This window comes from Lactuca virosa, chromosome 4 (genome assembly GCF_052849685.1).
Source record: "Lactuca virosa cultivar CGN04683 chromosome 4, Lactuca_virosa_CGN04683_v6, whole genome shotgun sequence".
Classification (NCBI taxonomy): Eukaryota; Viridiplantae; Streptophyta; class Magnoliopsida; order Asterales; family Asteraceae; genus Lactuca; species Lactuca virosa.
In genome coordinates, this window is record NC_136429.1 from 531,773,791 (window position 1) to 531,783,463 (window position 9,673).

Below are 9,673 nucleotides of genomic sequence, written 5' to 3' on the forward strand. Positions count from 1 at the left end.
GATCGGTTCCTGAAGTCATACGCAATAATAGTTTTAGACTTATCCAAGTGGGAGACTGTTGGATTAATGTCTAAGTCCATAACTATAATTGGTAAGACTTGACCCGACCCGACATGGTCCATTTGGGTTGCATGGCATCATGCATTTGGATAGACTATAATGAGAGAAATAACACTTAAGGTTGGTTAATATATTATAAGTTCTAATATATTAATAAGGTTATTTAATTAGTATTGATCAAGAATTAATTTGGAATTAATTAAGTGATCAAAAGGAGACTAATTAAATATATGGGTTGATTGTGTAAATCATTCATTCTTATATATGTGGGCTTGTGATCCAAGATTCCTTATGTTGGACTAAGTCCATGGGGTGACCCATGGATACTCCATGGAGGTTAAAATCCATGGAGCGTAAGGAATGGGTAAAGTTATGAGTTACATGGTGTAACCCTAATAGCCACCATATAAAAGAATCCCATGGCTCAAGAAATCGTGCACTAATGAGTGAGTGTGACGGCTAGACGATTTCAAGGAGTGTTCAAGTTTCTCTCAAGTTATTCCAAGTGTATTTGGTGTTGTGTGAACCATTTGAGGTGTCACACTTCGGGCACTAGGCACTCAGGCTTCATGAAGACATTCTACATCAAAGAGGTATGTATTCTATCTTGTTATATTTATTATTTTGTATGCTAGATTAGGATAATACCTTGGATGTTCATAATTGTATGTATAATAGAGAAAACATAGATCCAAGGTATTTAGGGTTGCATGTACACTTAGGAGTGTTAGAATGCTCATAACCCAACATTGATAACCTGATATTTGCTGATATGTTGAGTATCGAATATATATGCATCATTATGATAGTTATTGATATGCTAGTCTGATAGATCGGTAGGACTACCTATGATTATGTCTGCATGATTATATGTATATGTTGTTATTTGTAGACATATTGTGTTGGGTTGAAGTCGTACTGCTTCGTGTTGTAGGCAACAAACCCTGAAGCATTCTAGATATAAGCTGAGGGCCGGGTGGGGCATGCCAGACTCATACTGAGGGCTTAGATGCATTCCATAGACGAGCTGAGGACCGACAAGTATGTCACACTCGTACTGAGGGCTTAAGGGTATTGGAGTATTCCATATATCAGTTGAGGGCCGGGTGGGGCCTTCCAGACTCATACTGAGGGCTCATATGCATTCCAGATACGATTTGAGGACCGGGTGGTATGCCAGACTCGTACTGAGGGCTTAAGGGTATTGGAGCATTCCAGATACGAGATGAGGGTCGGGAGGGGCATGTCAAACTCATATTGAGGGCTCACTAGCTTTCCAGATATGAGCTGAGGATCGGTTGGTATGCCAGACTCGTACTGAGGGTAGAACATTTGTATTATAATCTGATTACTGATTGGACTAGGGAGCAAGCCAGACATAAGCTGTGGGCCTTGAGGGCAAACCAGACTTATGATGTGGGCTCAGGAGCAAGCTAAATATGAGCTATGGGCCATATAGGCAAGCCAGACACATACTGTGGGCTCAGGGGTAATCTAGTCTTTTAGCTGTGGACCCAACTCATGCTGTTATTTTGAATATGTTATTTATTCGTGTGTTGGTATTTTGGGCGAAACTCACTAAGCTTAGTGCTTACGGTTTTGGTTTATGGTTTCAGGTACTTCAGTGGATCGTGGCAAGGAGAAGGCGTGACCGTACACATCCTTGGTTTTACAACTAATTGGATCTTGGGAGACTCTGATTTTAAATAATGTTTTGAAATAATGGTTTTGTAACACTTCTATTAGACAAAAGAGTTGTTTTGAGAAGTTTTAAATTCGTCGAATTTTTGGGATGTTACAAGTTGGTATCAGAGCCTTGGTTTGAGTGAATTGGATGAATTATTCGCATCCTTCAACTACTCTATTGAATCTTTCAACCAAAACCTTCGAATATGTATATGTCTATGAAGTATTCACATTCTTTTCTTTTTGAACCAGAGAAGAAATAAAATAGAAGAGAAAATAGAATCTCCCTTTTTTTTACATACTTTGTATAATGAACTCTTTACCCCCTCTATAAAAATCAAATAGATGGGGTTCTAAAGAACGAGATGGAGAATATGTATTATTATCTAGACTCTTAATGAATATGTATTCATATCAATTAATTGCTCATATCAATTAATTGCTCATATCAATTAATTGGTAGAATAGAGACTCATACAAATTAATCATGTGTCGGGAACCAGATTTGAACCGGTGACATGAGGATTTTCAGTCCTTTGCTCTACCAACTGAGCTATCCCAACTATTCCTCATGTCTCATACTCATTTTCATTTTACTAGAGAACTTGGGTCCATGTCAATTGAAAGGGTATTATAAAGCCTCATCCCGATATTTGTTTATGAATATTAATTTTGAAAGGTATATACGTGAGACAAAATATACTAAATGAATCTTAATATATTTATTTTAAATACCCTACTATAACCATATCATGCTCTGATTTGATAATACCTATAATAGCTCAGGGGCTAATGAAACTATTTCAGTAAAATTGAACTGTCTCAATTCTCGGGCAATCGCACCAAAAACTCGCGTTCCTTTTGGATTTCCTTCTTGATCAATCACAACTGCGACATTGTCATCATATCGTATTATCATACCGTTGTCACGTTTAAGTTCATTACAATTACGGATAATTACAGCTCTGACGACTTCTGATCTTTCTAGAGGCATGTTTGGAACCGCGTCTTTGATCACAGCAACAATAACGTCACCAATATGAGCATATTGGTGATTGCTAGCTCCTATGATTCGAATACACATCAACGCTCGAGCCCCGCTGTTACCTGCTACATTCAAATGGGTCTGAGGTTGAATCATATCATTTTTTATTTGTTTTTTACAATACAAAGGTCGAAGAAAAAAAAAGAAATCTTGTTTGTCATAAAAAAGAAACCTGCACCCGCTATTTTTTTTACCCAATGCATATTTCTTTTTTATCCCAAAATGATGAATTGAGTTCGTATAGTCATTTTGGATGCTGCTATTGAAATAGCCCTTCTGGCTATATTTCTGTTACTTCACCCATTTCAAAAAGTATTCGAACTGGTTTAACAACAGCCACCCAATATTCGGGAGTGCCTTTACCTGAACCCATACGTGTTTCTGCGGGTCTTATAATAACTGGTTTATCTGGAAATATACTGTGACAACCCGGAATCTCTATCTAAAAGTCATCTCGATCAATGAAAGTCACACTTGTTTCTGTTACCTTTTAGCCATGTTAAGGGTCTGTTTGAGAGTTTCTGAGCCTAGTGTAATGTATGAATGGATGCTAGGATGAGTTAGCTTGTGATCGGGAGGATTAATCTGAACCAGAAAACCACTCACAAGGTGTTCACGGCCGCAAACTAGGCTCACGGTTGTGAACCACCTCCTATATATATATATATATATATATATATATATATATATATATATATATATATATATATATATATATATAAGAGTGACCCCTTTTCCTCCTCACTTCTCCTCCTCCCAACCGTGAACACCCCCATTCTCTCTCAAAAAGCTTCGACCGTGAACCCTCCAAATCATAGTTACCTGAACCCATACGTGTTTCTGCGGGTCTTAAAGCTGGTGAGTTCATAAGCGCTTTGTTTTAGAAAACTGTTCTGTGTTCTTTCGAAAAGTGTGTTATGTTTCTCCAGAAAACCTTATATTTTCTTATGAAATGGATGTTAAGTAAAAGCAAATGATTCTTACTAGTTCCTCTTGTGAGTACTTAGTGTATTCAAATCATATACAATCCAGATCGAACAAACAATCGATTGTGTGGTTCTGCCTCAAGCCCACAACAAAACAAGGAACATAAAATGAGGCGGAATCACACATCCCACTGTAAGTCTGATCTTCAAGTATATAACCCTGAAGTATTCACTATATACTTACAGATTTAACTGTATTGGTCCTTTGATATCTGTTGATATCGTTCCTCAAGAAAATCCAATATTTTCTTATGAAAAGTTTGATTAAACCCATTCCTTCTATAACTACTTAGTTCATACTAGTTATGTATAAACCAATATCGAACAGACAGTTAATTGTATGGATCTGCCCTAAACCCACAACCAAACAAGGAACAGGGAATGAGGCGGAAACCACACATTCCACAGCCTATTGGATATTCTTCATACGTAACTCGGCTGTATAGACTAAGGATTTATAGAATTAATAATGAATATTCGTTAGTTGAATAATAAACCAATTGTTTGTAAAGTACTGATGTTTATCCTGGAAAATCCTATATTTTCCTAAGTGTAAGTTATTGAATTATCTGTTCCAAATCGAAGAGTACAAGTATCTACCATACTTATGTTGTTTAAGCATTATTCTGTTTAAAAACTCTGGCTACCACCAGTAATGTATAATGTATAGCAGTTTTATTACATAAATAAAACTAGTTGAAAACTTGTTGTTCTGTATACTGAAAGCGTTATTAATACCCTGCGGTGATCACTTAGTACATACGAGTTATAGAAATCAAGATCGAACAGACAGTTGATTAGGTGATTCTGCCCTAAACCCACAACCAAACAAGGAACATGGAATAACGCAGAAGTCACACATCCCACTGCATGTCGGAGGTTAAATGTGTATCACCCTGATGTATATACTAAGTAATCCCCTAGTTATTAACCCTGCTGTCTGATTGTTAAGTACATTATTACGTGAACGATTCGTTGTTTCCCCAGTGAGTTCTTATAACCATACTATGGACGATAAACATTACGACGTACTTCGGACGTCGTGAACTAAATGACGTTTGTCACCCTATGTTGACTGTAGGTAATAGTCAGGGCGCGGAATTGTCACTCTCGTATAGATTTATACACAAACTCACGCTCTCCCTCTAGGAAACTCTGGTTACAAAGGGTAGACTTCTCAGAAGACGTGTCTCACATTGTAGGTTCTCTCAACGAATCCACGAATAATACTATGAAAACTCCTTTTTGTTATTAACATAAATACTTATAAATAGTACCTTTTATTTCATAATTCATAAGTTTGTTTCTTTGTTCGAAAATTGTGTTTGCAACGTTTGTATTTTAACGTGTTTATAAAACTGTCTGCAAATCTAGTAGTAACTATGTTTACCATGTCTAGTAAATTCTATATTCAATGTGTGCTAATGATAGGAAAAATATAGTAAACCAAATTATATTTTTAAACACAAGATTACTCGTGCTTTTACTTGTATCCCCCCTGAAAACATTAAAAATCATAAAAGCGTAGGGGTATGAACTCACTTGATTGTGAGTGTTCTGGAAGGTAAGATAGATATAGGATGCTTGAGTTCACAAATGAAGTCCCGAAGCATTGTTGGATCCTATAAGGCATATATTCACATATATGGGTATTCAATTAGTGTTTATAACTACTAATTAGTATGGGGAACTATCTAAGGTTGTAGGAAACACCCTAAATGAAGTGTTAGGCTCGCAAATGGAAGCTTGAAAGGGGTTTTACGGCCACCCAAGGATGGGTTTGCGGCCTTATAGAGTTCACGGCCTCATGAGGTGTTCACGGTCTAATGAACCTATGAAGGGTTCACGGCCGTGATCCCTTCAAGTTCATGAAGATGGTGATGAATCATGAAGAATCAAGGAAAGGATCTAGTAATCTTTCAAGTATAACAAGTTTAAGGTTGAAACACTTACGTTTTTGGAGCTTTGGAGGGTTCACGGTCGAAGTTTTTAAGAGAGAATGGGGGTGTTCACGACTGGGAGGAGGAGAAGTGAGGAGGAAAAGGGGTCACTCTTATATATATATATATATATATATATATATATATATATATATATATATATATATATATATATATATATATATATATATAGGAGGTGGTTCACAGCCGTGAACCTAGTTTGCGGCCGTGAACACCTCGTGAGTGGTTTTTTGGTTCAGATTAATCCTCCCGATCACAAGCTAACTCATCCTAGCATCCATTCATACATTACACTAGGCTCAGAAACTCTCAAACAGACCCTTAACATGGCTAAAAGGTAATAGAAACAAGTCTGACTTTCATTGATCGAGATAACTTTTAGATAGAGATTCCGGGTTGTCACAGTATATTTCCAAACAAACCAGTTATTGTAAGACCTGCAGAAACACGTATGGGTTCAGGTAAAGGCACTCCCGAATATTGGGTGGCTGTTGTTAAACCAGTTCGAATACGTTTTGAAATGGGTGGAGTAACAGAAATATAGCCAGAAGGGCTATTTCAATAGAGCATCCAAAATGCCTATACGAACTCAATTCATCATTTTGGGATAAAAAAGAAATAGGCCTTGGGTAAAAAAAATAGCGGGTGTAGGTTTCTTTTTTATGACAAACAATATTTTCTTTTTTTCTTCGACCTTTGTATTGTAAAAAACAAATAAAAATGATATGATTCAACCTCAGACCCATTTGAATGTAGCAGATAACAGCGGGGCTCGAGAGTTGATGTGTATTCGAATCATAGGAGCTAGCAATCACCAATATGCTCATATTGGTGACGTTATTGTTGCTGTGATCAAAGACGCGGTTCCAAACATGCCTCTAGAAAGATCAGAAGTGGTCAGAGCTGTAATTATCTGTACTTGTAAAGAACTTAAACGTGACAACGGTATGATAATACGATATGATAACAATGTCGTAGTTGTGATTGATCAAGAAGGAAATCCAAAAGGAACGCGAGTTTTTGGTGCGATTGCCCGAGAATTGAGACAGTTCAATTTTACTGAAATAGTTTCATTAGCCCCTGAGGTATTATAGGTATTATAAAATCAGAGCATGATATGGTTATAGTAGGGTATTTAAAATAAATATATTAAGATTCATTTAGTATATTTTGTCTCACGTATACACCTTTCAAAATTAATATTCATAAACAAATATCGGGATGAGGCTTTATAATACCCTTTCAATTGACATAGAACCAAGTTCTCTAGTAAAATGAAAATGAGTATGAGACATGAGGAATAGTTGGGATAGCTCAGTTGGTAGAGCAAAGGACTGAAAATCCTCATGTCACCAGTTCAAATCTGGTTCCCGACACATGATTAATTTGTATGAGTCTCTATTCTACCAATTAATTGATATGAATACATATTCATTAAGAGTCTAGATAATAATACATATTCTCCATCTCGTTCTTTAGAACCCCATCTATTTGATTTTTATAGAGGGGGTAAAGAGTTCATTATACAAAGTATGTAAAAAAAGGGAGATTCTATTTTCTCTTCTATTTTATTTCTTCTCTGGTTCAAAAAGAAAAGAATGTGAATACTTCATAGACATATACATATTCGAAGGTTAAGGTTGAAAGATTCAATAGAGTAGTTGAAGGATGCGAATAATTCCTCCAATTCACTCAAACCAAGGCTCTGATACCAACTTGTAACATCCCAAAAATTCGACGAATTTAAAACTTCTCAAGACAACTCTTTTGTCTAATAGAAGTGTTACAAAACCATTATTTCAAAACATTATTTAAAATCAGAGTCTCCCAAGATCCAATTAGTTGTAAAACCAAGGATGTGTACGGTCACGCCTTCTCCTTGCCACGATCCATTGAAGTACCTGAAACCATAAACCAAAACCGTAAGCACTAAGCTTAGTGAGTTTCGCCCAAAATACCAACACACGAATAAATAACATATTCAAAATAACAGCATGAGTTGGGTCCACAGCTAAAAGACTAGATTACCCCTGAGCCCACAGTATGAGCTGGCTTGCATATATGGCCCATAGCTCATATTTGGCTTGCTCCTGAGCCCACATCATAAGTCTGGCTTGTCCTCAAGGCCTACAGCTTATGTCTGGCTTGCTCCCTAGTCCAATCAGTAATCAGATTATAATACAAATGTTCAACCCTCAGTACGAGTCTGGCATACCAACCGGTCCTCAGCTCATATCTGGAAAGCTAGTGAGCCCACAGTATGAGTTTGACATGCCCCTCCCGACCCTCAGCTCATATCTGGAATGCTCCAATACCCTTAAGCCCTCAGTACGAGTCTGGCATACCACCCGGTCCTCAACTCGTATCTGGAATGCATATGAGCGCTCAGTATGAGTCTGGCAAGCCCCACCCAGCCCTCAACTCATATCTGGAATGCTCCAATACCCTTAAGCCCTCAGTACGAGTCTGGAATACCATTCGGTCCTCAGCTCGTATATGGAATGCTTCTAAGCCCTCAGTATGAGTCTGGCATGCCCCACCCGACCCTCAGCTTATATCTGGAATGCTTCAGGGTTTGTTTCCTACAGCACGAAGCAGTACAACTTCTACCCAACACAATATGTCTACAAATAACAACATATACATATAATCATGCAGACATAATCATAGGTAGTCCTACCGATCTATCAGACTAACATATCAATAACTTGCATAATGATGCATATATATTCGATACTCAACATATCAGCAAATATCAGGTTATCAAACCAATGGGCTGGCCTTGGTGCCTTCGACCCATAAGTACAGTGAGGAAAACTCACCTCGCACTGCCGAATCTCACGGAAAGAATCACCGGCTGCTGGGTCGCAAGAATGCACGCACTTTCAATCACAAGATAAACATCCATCAATAATCGGATCCGGCCCACACTAAGTGTCCAAACTAGGGTAAAAGACCTTTTTACCATCTTTATAACTTGGCCCCAAAGCCAAGGCCCAAATCATCCCAAGGTCAACCCTAATCAAACTTCTGGTCAAAGTCAAAGTCAGCAACCCATGTTGACTAAACACGTCGTGTTGCCCCTTGGACACATCGTGTTCTTCAATCATCCAGATAATCGGGAAAACCCTAGTCAACACGCCATGTTGGCTTGCAAACATGCCGTGTTTGCCTGAGATTCAACAACTTAATACATAAAGCTATTTTCTCTGATACCAAGAGCTCCAAAGCTTAGATCTAGCCTCTCATGTGGTCCAGAAGGATAAAGTTTCTAACTTTATCCATTGGGACTACCCAAAAAGGTTCAAGACTCAATCCATAAGCTTAATAGTGCAAGGGCTTGAACAATAAGCACTTAATCAAAACATAGATTTGACTTCCTTGAGCTAGAAAACCACGTAACGTTGCCAACTTTACGTTCATGCATGTCTAAATGAAACTCTTAAGCTAAAAATGACTTAATAATTGACTTAATGCATGCATAACAACAAAAGTCTCATAAAACTTGCACCTTTATGCTCAAGGATAGAAAAACAAACTTAGATCTGAAAGAACAAGCCCTTAAACGACCTAACTCGTCCATTAACCCAAAAAGGGACCAAAAGCACAACAAACTAACTATGAAGAGATCTAAACATATACAGGACAAGATGAAAACTTGATACCTCATAAAGTTTCCCTACATGATGATGATTCTAGATCCAAAGTCTTTTCTCCAAGCAAAGCAACTTCAAGATCTCCTCTTCCTTCACAAAGACCAAAAATAAGCACCAAGAACTTCTTACTAGCTCAAGAACACCACCAAGAGATTTAAAGATCGATTTTAGGGTTTTAGTGACAATGGAGGCTGCTAAGGAGGCCAACCATAAGGACTTAAGGCCTTTATATGGGGTGCAACACCCTAAAAATTAGGGTTTTCTCCACCATGGGCCAAC

General features: G+C 37.7%; 2 non-coding genes across 2 annotated transcripts; one reads left to right on the forward strand and one right to left on the reverse strand.

Annotated features, from left to right (window-relative positions):
- Positions 1 to 2,236: 2,236 nt before the first annotated feature.
- TRNAF-GAA (transfer RNA phenylalanine (anticodon GAA)) lies at positions 2,237 to 2,309 on the reverse strand. Its single transcript has one exon. It is a non-coding gene; the product is annotated as a tRNA-Phe (tRNA).
- A 4,732-nt stretch (positions 2,310 to 7,041) lies between these two features.
- On the forward strand, positions 7,042 to 7,114 carry TRNAF-GAA (transfer RNA phenylalanine (anticodon GAA)). The gene has a single exon. It is a non-coding gene; the product is annotated as a tRNA-Phe (tRNA).
- The last annotated feature ends 2,559 nt before the right edge of the window (positions 7,115 to 9,673 follow it).